This window comes from Myotis davidii, unplaced genomic scaffold (assembly GCF_000327345.1).
Source record: "Myotis davidii unplaced genomic scaffold, ASM32734v1 scaffold125, whole genome shotgun sequence".
In the NCBI taxonomy this organism is placed as follows: domain Eukaryota; kingdom Metazoa; phylum Chordata; class Mammalia; order Chiroptera; family Vespertilionidae; genus Myotis; species Myotis davidii.
The window spans coordinates 5,541,710-5,553,595 of NW_006299390.1; the positions used below are offsets into that span (position 1 = coordinate 5,541,710).

At 41.3% G+C, this 11,886-nt stretch overlaps 1 protein-coding gene across 3 annotated transcripts in view; it reads right to left on the bottom strand.

The window, feature by feature from the left end:
* Positions 1-11,886, bottom strand: part of MAGI2 (membrane associated guanylate kinase, WW and PDZ domain containing 2) — a 1,072,297-nt gene that overhangs the window by 521,583 nt on the left and 538,828 nt on the right. Inside the window, exon 1 of one of the 3 annotated variants that reach the window (XM_015571232.1) lies at positions 5,671-6,000. The exons of the other annotated variants lie outside the window; for them this stretch is intronic. The gene's annotated coding sequence lies outside the window, so the exon portion shown is untranslated. Of the gene's footprint in view, positions 1-5,670; positions 6,001-11,886 lie in introns of those variants that run through there. 3 annotated transcript variants of the gene reach the window in all.

An 11,886-nucleotide genomic window follows, 5' to 3' on the forward strand; every position in this document is an offset into this window, starting at 1 on the left:
TGACAGAAAACTTCTTGGAGATTAGTTTTAAATGCTGAGATAGACAGAGTGCTTCAAAGCATAATGGGAAGTAAATGCCAGTGTTTAAGTTCTAGCTCTCAGGATCTCAAGGTTGTGGCTTGAATAAATAAAAGCTCCATGATCCTTGAATAAAAGGTATTTTTACCTTTTACACTTGAAAAAGTAAACACGGACAGTATCCTATATAAAGACTTATAAGAGCACACCTGTGCTAAATCCCTTTGAACATGTTTACCCATGTTTTTCCTAAAACGTTAAATTTTTCTAGTTCCTCCTCTATGATAATTTAGAGAGAGATTTCTTATCAGTCATGGTCCATTTGAAGTCTCACTTCTACAAATCCTTTCCTTTATGTCCTAGTTTTATGAAAATCTGCACAGCCAAATACGGTGCTTGACTACAGACTCTTAGAGCAATTGCCAATTGTTCCTTGTAAATTTAAGCTCCACCACTGAAAAGTAAGTTCCCTAAAGGCAAGCTTCATGCCCTACTTTGCTTTACAATCCCTCATATTGATAAGCAGAGTTCTAATCACGTTGTGGCAGCTTTGTTTAAAATGCGAACACTGCTAGACGGGTTCCACATCTTAGGAAAGCTTTCAGAGCTCACAAGCTAATCAGCATCTTAGTTCGCAAAGTATAGACACTGTCAGATGAGACCTGGAAAGTCCTGGATGCAAAGAACCAAGGACTACAAGGGTAGGAGAGGGTAGATTTAGAAAAAGAGATGCTTTAGAGAGAGAGAGAGAGAGAGAGACAGAGAGAGAGAGAGAGAGAGAGAGAGACGAATGACAGTTTTCCCCAAGACGGGCCCTATGGACACTTCCATCGGGGTAGTGAAGTTCTTTTTGAAGAGTAGACACACTCAAGGGTTCTTTCTCAGATGGAAAACCCCGACAAAAGGGAGGCCTTCGGAACACTCTGGTGCAGTTTAACTCTCAGTGATCCAAATTAGCCAACCCAACGAAGAAAGTTGTTCTTTATTGAGCTAAAGCCAGATACAGTCTTTCTTTTCACTGGTACTGATGCCTTAGTATTCAGTGATTCATTCGTTCATTCATTTAACACATGTTCAGTGCACACCTGATATGTGCTTTAACACATTCTGAGGGCTGAGGGATTCTACTGTGAGCAAAATGAACTTGGAGCCTAGCTTTAGATGGTCCTGTCTCCTGGCAGACGAAAACACTAACCAAATAATGACACCAATAGGAAACTAACAATTTAAAAAGCCGGTTAATGCAATGAAGAAAAGGCATAAGGAGCCCTGAGCACATTTGGTAGAGAAAGCAAGCAAAGAGGGCGGGAGTGTTCTGGCAGTAGAAAAAGCTAAGTTCGTGAGAATGGAAGGAACCATGAAACTTTCCAAGAACCAAAAGAAAGACTCTTCTGAAAAAGTTGTATGAACTGAAGATTGAGACCCCTTCAACACTTGGTGAGCAATTCCTTAGTGCGGCATTTGGGTTCTTGTGGTCCTTTGAATAAGAGAACCCAGAGGGCTCAGTGCTCTGCTGTGGGCCGGAGAGGGCTCTCATCTCCTCTCCCTTTCCTATCCCGCCGGGTTTGTGCCTTTGTGGGCAGTGCCTGGCAAGACCCCTGATTCCAACCAAACTTTGAGTGGCTTCCAAAGTCGTATGTGATCTGTCGCTGGGTAGAAAAATTCACAGAAAGTTCAGGCTGAGGGGCTATTAAAGGTACCTGGACTGTTTGCAGGACTGGTCTATCTTAGAGACGATCTTATAGCAAATGTGATCTCTTTTTATTAAATGTATTATTCTTCCAGCCTTAGTTCCAAGGATAAAAGGAAGGTAAGCAGCAAGTTGAGCAGTTGGCACTGGAATCTCAGCTGGGGTCCTAACCTTTTCTAAGGTGTCACTTAATTTAGTTGAATAGCAATGCTCTTTTTCAAGTCTTGAAATCATATTACAAATCTGCTATCTTCAGGGTAAGCAACTGAGGTCATAGAAGTGAGATTGCCACAAGCTGTTTTCTAACTTTGAGCAAAAGCTGAAGGCGCTCTCCCTCACAGGAGCACACGGGCCTTTCCCCTTCCCTCCCCCATCCTTGCCCCAGGCATGTAACCATTAGTTTCCACACTCCCAAGCTCCAAGGGCTCTTCCTTTACCTCTATAACTTGTTTGCTGGGCCATTTCTCCTAGAAATTACTTCTACTTCTTTGATTTACCAAATAAATGTTCTCTTATTGTATGGGTCTTGGCTCTGAATTCTTTCCTAGCCAGAACCCAAGTACCTAATATTTAAAAATAATAATAAGCTGAGGATATGACAAACTTAGAGGAGAAATATAACTAAAATTGAACATAAAATTAAAGTATATTAAACTCAAAGGCTGGTATCATGCCTCTATTTATTTAATGCCATCTTGCCACCTAGTAAGGCTTTTAAAAAATTGAAAATGGGATTTAGGGTAGTAAAGTTCTAAATGTGATAGAGAAAATGGATGTTAGAAAGCAGGCCATTGCGACTTATGATATTCTCAGAAAGTTAGAAGCTTTGTGTTCAAAAATGTTTCCATAATAATTTAGTTAGGGTAAGTATCTTTTACTGAAACTTAATTGTTTTATCTCAACTTTTCTATGCTACAGGTTCCTTATGCATTTTACTCTTAGAAAATTTTCTATTTTCCAGTTTTGAAGCTTTAAGAATATAGGCATATTGAAATCTGTCTCAACATGTGGATTTTTCCTTTTTTAATTCTCATTAAGAACTCATTGGTACCCTGAGGGTACAAGGGCAGCACATTCACCTCATTGCAAAAATTCCCTAGATTTTCTCAGTCCTCCCCTATGGTTCCTGCTTTGTGAACAGACTTCTATATAATAGTCATTTTGCTACTTTTAAATCAGAATTTTATTGGTGGGAAGTTCCCTAAGGTTCAGGATTCTTTTGTATGTAAATCTTATCTGGTTTACATATCAGCACCACCCAGCTTCCAAAACAGCTGGGGAGCTAAGCCCTTAGTTTTACAAACACGGTTCTCTCATGGTAGACATCTGCAATTCCTCTGGTAAAACCTCCTCCTAACCTATAGTCATTAACAATTATTTAAGAGCAACCTTACTAATCCTCTCATGGCTGTTGAGATCCATGTTTCACTATAGTATATTGTTTTGCTCATTGTGTAAGCATAAATGTATCAATATCCCCAAAGCACACCAGGCACTATAGTCAAATTGTCTACATGTGTAAAAGCAATAATCAGATCTACACGCAGTGTTCAAGTTCCATTGCCCTTGCTCTACTTAAGGAGCCAATCCTGGTGCCTCTGCAGGCTCTTAGCTTTATCAGTATTATTCCAAACAGACTCCAGGAAAATCTGTGCTGTAGCTCCTCCCCTATGTGAAAGTGTCCAAGATGCAAATCCTTCGAGGGACACTCTTTAGTGGAGCAAGTGGGATACTATTGGAGCACTTACGAAGCAGTTTCCATAATGCTGCCTAAGTCACTGTACTGGAAGTCTTACTGGTCCCGATGGAGAGATGACTCCATGCCATCTTCAGAAAGCCTTGAGGTTTGGAAAACTATCCTACAGCTTCAATACTTATTCTTTCTGCACGACTGCACTGTTTCGTGTGCTCGTGTCTTCTCTAGCAGACAGCGCTGGACTTCTTCCCTAAAATATGAAGAGTCTGACCCCTCCCTCCTGAACCCAGGATATGCTCAGACATCAGCTTGGGATGCTGTAAGACAGAACAACTGATTTCACACACACCCAAACGACACAGGCTCTTAGCCAGTCCCTCACACACACAGGGCTCTGCACAGGCGCACCCTGCCTGCGCTGCCTGGCGCTCACAGACTGAAGCTAAATAAAGGAGCAGTGTGGCTGCAGGAGCAGCTCCGCTCCCTGCCCGGCGCAGGGTGCCTTCATCCACACATGTGGAGGGCAGGACAGGAGGGCAGCCCCTCCCTGCATGCTAACTCTGGGACATGGGCTTCCTTCTTGCGCAGTGGATCAGAATTCAAAAGCAGAAAAACCAAACCAAACGGCCAGACAGAGCAGGCAGCTTTATCTTTTCAGAGACGGATGGCAGGCAAGGACCCTATGTTTTCACCTGTCACTTCCCATGAGGAGAGTCCAAATGTAAAGTGTCACACAGGCGTGCACCTTGTCTTAGGGAAATTGTTTACTTGCCACTCACCAACAACAAAAAAGTGCTGTCTGTTATGTCCAAAGAAAGGCCATCTACCCTTTTAAAAATGGAAACCTGTAATTGCCCGAAAAATAGCTTCTGCCAGCGTTGCTGGGTAGTTTGCTCTTGAAGTAAAACCGTCACCACTCACTCCCTATTCAAGCTGAAATTTTAAAAGGCAGGCAAACTGAAAGGAACCACGAGCCAGTCCGTCCCTATCAGAAAAGAGCCATCGGAGCAAATCACGTTGGGGAAAGGCTGGGCAACCCGGAGAGACCATCTCCTCAGGACAGGCAGAGATACGGAGCCATTTTTCACTAGGTTCACAAGAACATGTCAGCTCACAGCCGCCCGGGCACTGCCAGAGCGCATCTTCATTTGGTCAAAAGGGACCTCGCCGGGCACCCTCACAGGACATTTTTTTAAAGAGTCCATTATAAACCCAATTCCCTCTGCTCCCAGCACCTTCTTGATAGAGTCTTTGGCAACTGAATGGCAGCGATCTGCATCCTATTCTAAACTCAATGCCTTCCCCCATTGCCTTTTCAAATGTGAATTAAGACACTTCTGAGCGAATAGTCCGGGGGGAGGGGGGAACAGGAAGAAAAAAACCCTTCTCCCCACTCTCCACCCTCTGTCAGCTTCTGGACTGATACCCCTGGGCAGTTTTCTCCAAAACAGAGCAGATTCTGGACCAGGGCACAATGGCACATTGGCATACGAGTCCGCGACCACAGAAGGCACAGGCGGTGCTTTCTTTGTAAAAACGCCGGAAAATACACATGCTGGAACAAAAGACACTATCTGCACAGCGAGACACAAGAGGAATTATGTGTTGGTTCTCCATACATCTGTACCCACTTATTAAAAATAGTTTTGTGGCTATTTTAAGTATGACATGTTGTGTTCTTTCCTCTTCAAACCAGGTCGCCAGGAAAATCATTTCCTAAGCTTTGTCTCCAATGGGAGGTAAAACACACTCGGCCGGAGGAAGACCTGGGGTGTGCCTTTGTTGGTAGGGTGCCATTGCAAACTTATTACATTTGAACTCAATTATGTGGGCAATTCAGATAAAGCAAACGCAGCCCGAGATCTCTGAATTATTCTGACATTACAAAGAACCGCCAAGTCAGCAGATATCTGGTGTTTGCGTTCCCTCATAACCTAATCATGCATTTGCAGCCCTCTGAGCAAAAACGCGCCCTGTCCTCCCCACAGCCACCTGACAATCCCAGGGCTGAAACCCACATTCTGACTCAGAAGGAGACATCATGACGGCTCTCCACCGGCTGTCTGAAACAAAAGCTCCGCGAGCCACCGAGAGGCATCTGGTAAAGGAAGTGAGAGTCGCATCAAGTTTAGGTTCCCATCTGGTGGAATACGGCACTACCTAGCCAGGGGTCGGGGAGCAGAGGGTTCAGAGCGAATGAATAGAAAACACACACAGAGACACAGAGAGACGGAAGCCAGACCCCGGTCCGTTGGAGCTTACTAACCTAGAGCTGTGTTCAGAGGAAGCCGGGAAGCCGCTCGTCCTCTCCCACCTTGCCATGGTCCTCTGTCAGTGTCGTCTCAAACCACCTGTACTTGTACCGGTCCAGCCCATTTTCAGATCAGATAGTTTTCTTGATGGAAGGAGTCACGGCTGAGCTTTGATTTTGGCAGCATGGATGCCTAGGATTTTCCTCTCTGAGCCAGACACAGCCACAAAAAACTGCTGCTGAGGTCTTTTGTTTTCCCCTCCTCTCAAAGATGAAGCATGCAGCACTTCTCTCTCTCTCTCTCTCTCTCTCTCTTCCCTCTCTCTCTCTCTCTCTCTCTCTCTCTCTCTCTCTCTCTCTTCTCCCTCTTTTTCTCCCCCTCTGCCCTCTCACACTCACTCCCCTGTTTCTTTCACCAGCCCCCTCCAGCAACCTCGCCCCGTTCCCATTCAGTCGGGGTCATTTACATCTCCAAGCTTCAGACCTGTTCCATAGGCGCCCGTCTCTCACTTTAGGATTTCCTCAACTAATGGAGGGGGGCGGCTCTAGGTGAAGTCAGGTGACCCCTCCTTAAAGCCAGTGAGATGGATGGAGTGTGTGAATTTTAATATACACACAGGCACATTTACATTACAAAGCACCGAGGAAAACCTAGCTGCCAGAGATTAGGCATTTTTGCTTTTGCTTTCATCGTCCCAGTTTAGCAATTAAGAGAAGCTAGTATAGTTTACAGAAATGTAATTAAACTTTTCAGGGTTAATAATAAGTCTGTATACTTTCAGAATCATCCAACGGAACAATTCTTTTAAAATTGTAAGCATGACTGTTTCTTTTTTCTTTTGCGGGTCAAAGAGTCAGTCATTTTACTATTTACACACTTTTCAAACTGGCCTTTTCTTTGACATCTCATTCAACTTATCTCGAAGTTAAGGATCATCATAAAATATTTTTAAAAAGGTAATATGGAGCCCTGACCGGTTTGGCTCGGTGGATAGAGCATCGGACTGCGCACTGAAGGGTCCCAGGTTCGATTCCGGTCAAGGGCATGTACCCTGGTTGCGGGCACATCCCCAGTGGGGGGTGTGCAGGAGGCAGCTGATTGATGTTTCTCTCTCGTCAATGTTTCTAACTCTCTATCCCTTTCCCTTCCTCTCTGTAAAAAATCAATAAAATACATTTTTTAAAAAAAGGTAATATAGAAGGAAAAATAACTGACAGAAAACCAGAGCACATAGCATGGATAGAAATCGATAGTTTTTTATTGTGGAACTAGACTCAATAATGAGTAATTTTTGGCTCTTAGGCAAATAACTTTTCCATTCTCTGCTTCAGTGTCTCTGTCTGAAAAAAGAACGTAAATGTCATAAATGTGCCATCTCTCTCCCACCAATTAAGCAAACCTGGCAGAGAGTGATGCCCAGGTAGATATGCCACTCAGGGCACCAGCTACAGAGGCAACTGGGAAAACTAGTGCTGACCTTGTACAGTGTTAAAGTTCAATTTATAGTCTCCACACTACATCCGAAGAATAAATCTGTTACCACCTCGTTCCCTGCTTCAAAGTTTTTTATATCCAATGGCGAGCATATTCCCTATCTTTATCATCCACTAGGAATAGTATGCATTCTGCTCATCAAACACTGCAAAGAAACGTGAGATAATCTCCATCAACTATTCTGAGATTATATATATTACTTTATAAAACTAAACAATAAGTACTTAGAAGGAGGATCAATAAGTTTGGCAAGAACAAGAATCAAACAAATAATCTCTCAGTCTTTGAGGCTCCATGCATGGATTCTTCATTTCAAGAGTCTAGGGAGACTGGTGCCTCAACAAAACAGGAAAGTGGGGAGGGCAGAGCTGACATAGCATTACCTAGCTCGGGAGATAACATTTGGAACTCTTACTCAAACAGCTTCTCATTCTCCCCGGAGAGATGCCAGGCTGGGACTGGGCACTCCAGCAGAAATACACACGGTCCACGCCATAACCACCACTCAGAGGCAAGCATGGAATGAGTAACAGCTTTTCACTCCTCTTGCTTGTTTTGTATTTTAAAAGCCTTTACCTTGCATAGAAAAGATCCTATTTAGGCTTTTAAAATAAATTATAGGCTAACTGGCTGCAAATTTAGCTTCAATGTATACTACAAAAACTGGCACCAAAATATTGGACAATAACAAAAACAAACAAACAAACAAAAAACTTCCCTTAGAAACATAAGTTGGGTTAGGCAAATTTAGGAAAACCTAAAATTTTGTAGGATAAAAACATGAAGGATTTCACTTTACAGTCTCTTATAACCAAATTAGCTCCTTTTCACCTGTCATTTTTTTCCTTCTAACTTTAGGTGTCTTCATTTTGCATTTATCCAATTCTTTTTCCCTCCACTTCACCTGTTGGTCTTTCTTCTTTTTGGCCATGGTATCACTTTCCTTGAAAGTGCAAAGTGTTGGCAATGAGAGAGAGTGGGGAAGACCTATCTTATTTTGGGTCAAATAACACTTGGATTTTAATCCAAACTCTAGAGTTTGAGGACTTTGAAGCTCCGTGCTATTTCAACAAAGAGGCATGAACATGGAATCTAGACTGCATTTATTTTATTACTAAAATCAAAGCATCTTGATTTAAAGAGACTCTTAAAGCTAAAAAAACATAAATTAACAAAAAGGTTATAGCAACTAATGTCTTCTGTGACTCAAGGAACAAACTAAAGTACTGACAGAAAGTAGAATAAATCTTTACTCATGCATTCATTTATTCAACCAAGGCTATTGAACACTATACTTCATTTATGCTAAGCATTATCTAAGCTACATATAAGATAAAAAACAATATCTGGACCCTTTCAGAAGTTGAAACTATGTACCACTGACATACAATAAATGTTGATGTAAATTGTTATGGAACGTCAGCAAAGGGGGAAATTCCTCCTCAGTGGGATGCAGGATGGTTACAATAGAATTGGTGACATTTGAAATGAGCCTTTTAGAATGGGTTTTCTGGGTAAGAAAGCAAAGGCAAAGAGATTTCAGTCTAAGAGGCACAAAAAGCATGAACAAACAGAAACCTGTGTTCAGTGTGTTGTAACGGGACCACAGGGTGCTTGTAGGGAGGGTGGTTTGAAAGGTAGATCAGAACAGACTGTGAATGATCTTGAATGCTCTGCCCAAGTATTTGTGTTTTACCTGAGACGCAGTGGCAAGCTATTTAAGGTCCTTTGGCTGGTCAATTATTTGTTCTACAAAGATTATTTTGGCAGCGATGCAAAGGGTGATTTATAGCAGTGTTTCTAAAACTTTCCTAATAATAAGAATAACCTGCTAATGATAGTAAATACATAGATTTCTGGATTCCACTCCAAATCTAGAGAAGAGGGTCAGGAATCTCTATTTATTTTAAAAATATTCCAGGGGATTAGACATATAAGGTTAGTTGCACAGAGAATTAATATACCTAGGATCATTATTAAGCCAAATGAAATACTTTTGCTTTCTTACATTAAAATAATAGATTTTTACATACAGGTTGCGAACATTTATCAGAATCAAATACCATGAATGTGCTCATGTTGTACCATGAAGTATAAAATCCTATATAATAAAAGCCTAATATGCAAATTGTCCCCTCAGGTGGGAGTTCAACCGACCGGGAGTTCGACTGCTCACTATGATGTGCGCTGACCACCAGGGGGCGGCACAGAAAATGGCGTGTGTTGGCAATGCGGCACTGGCAGTGGGCGGCAGTGGAGCAGGTGAGCGGGCAGTTCCAGGCCAAGGTGGGTGTGAGTGGGGGCCTGATTGCCGCACAGATGGTGATCAGTGGCGGTGGGGGGCAGGGCAAGTGGGTGGTGTCAGGCCAAGGCAAGGTGCCAGACAGGGCTGCAGGGCTGTGAGGCTGAGGGCGCGAGCTAGGGCCCCGCAGGCCACCCGGAGGGACCCCACCCATGCATGAATTTCATGCACCAGGCCTCTAGTTATAAATAGCAGTCCAGGCCATCTGATTTCTATTTTGTCTTATGTGAAACTTTTTGTCCTGTTAGGGTCTTTCTCACATCTAGGGCTTTGAAATCGTTTCCTAAAATAAATTCCCTCCCCTTCCTTTCTTCATCTCTAATTTAATCATCCTTCAAGAACTCCCTGTAACATCATGCACATGAATCTGCCCCTTTTCTAGTAGAGCTTATACTTAAAGCATATTGATATTACAACAGCAGCCCCAGGAATAATACTACTAATATACAACTCTCATATTAGTTGGCTTTTTAAATTCTCACAATAACTCTATAAAGTACTATCACTACCACTTAACCATTGAGGAAACTGAAGTCTAGATACATTAAATAATTCACCAAAGGTCAGAAAACTAATAAATGGAAGTTTCTAGATTAGGACTCCAGTCAGTCTGTGCTACATGAATTAGAGATCATATCTTATTTCCTAATTATCCAGATCACAATATTTAGTAGTTGAATATCTCAGTATATATATTTTTAAGATAATGGAGAAAGAGATCTATATTTTTTTATTCTTTTTAAAAATTCTTTATTGTTTAATGTATTACATAAGTCTCCTTTTTCCCCCATTGACCTCTCCCGGCCGTCCCCAACCCCCAACATATGCCTTCCCCCTACCCCCCCGGCCCCTTGACACCCCCCATGTGTGTCCAGTGGTTATGCTCATATGCATGCATACAAATTTTGTTACGGCTTTGCTTTCTATTATTGCAAACTGGCTAAAGGCTTAGTTTAAGGAGCTGAACGCTGGCTTTGGATTTAAAGGCTTTCTCTGCCACTTTCAAGGTGTATGAGCAAGGGTAAGTCATTTAATTTCTCTGTGCCTCAGTTTCCTGACCCATCGCATAGTTGCATCTTGAGAATCTGTGTTAAGTACTTACTATAATTCCGGAAACTCACTAAATATTGAATTTTATTTTTTATTATTATTGTTGTTATTAGCAAGTGAGAAGCAAATACTCTGTGTATCCGATCAGTTTTCCATCTCATCAGAGATACTTAGGGGTGAAAAAGCATCACTAACTATATACCATTATATATGGTATATATATATATGGTATATATATATATAAAATATGTCTGTTTAAATAAACTGAACTCAACAGAGCTTATTACTTTTATTCAAGCTTACAGAGCTACAGATGATTTAGTCAGATAAGGAAGCTGCCCCAAGTACTATTCAACTAGTCATGAACTCCATATATTGCTTAATTATTAGGTCTGTAATGTATGGTCTCTTGAGACCTTTGAGATAGTTGCCTGGCAGGCAGAAAGTAAAAATTACACAATTTTTAAAAAGTCAGCAGCTTGCATTTTAGCAATAAACTAAATATCCATTCTTAAAAATCAATTATACCTGCTTTCTGTATAAATTGCTGTCTTTTTTTTTAATATTCCCAATATTTCCATGGATCAGTTCCTTAAAATCTGAAATATGTATTCTTAAAATTTCTTTTAAGTATTCAATGTACTTGCCAGTTAAGTGTATGCTAAGGGTAGATAGGATATTGTGCTTATATAAAATCAAATCAAATAAATAGATGTTATCTGATTGTGGGAAAATTCTGCATGAGAATTACAGTTATTATATCTACAAACTACAGACAATTAAAACCTTGAGAAAATTCTCTTCTTTTTTTAATTATATAAATTGTTTCTCCTAATAGGAAAAAATCCTATGTTTGATGATTTGTGGGAGCATGGGTTAAATGATCGACATATTGCAGTTGTATATTGGGTCTGAGGATAGATTACTTTTGAGTTGGAAACTATGGTTAATATTTGTAGAGCCTGGATCTCTGGCTTATAGGCTGCATTACACATTCTATTAAAAAAAGACACAACTCATCTGGTTTTGACTGTTTATGCTAAATAAATACATTTTTAGTCACTGTCAAAAGTATCCTAATTCTACTTGAAGATAATTACATGTATGGTCATGGATGCATAATATCATAGGCAATAAAGTTTGATTATCCCATTCTAAGAAAAGAAAAGCAAAAAGAAAATTCCTGCTCTGGATTTTTCTTGACTAACCAGCCAAATGGATGCTTTAAGAATGGCACTTAGCCCTGGCCGGTGTGGCTCAGCTGGTTGAGCATCATCCCATGTATTGAAAGGCTACATGGTTCCATTCCTGGTCAGGGCACATATCTGAGTTTTGAGTTACCTCCCCAGTAGGGGTGTATGTGGGAGGCAGCCGATCAATGTTT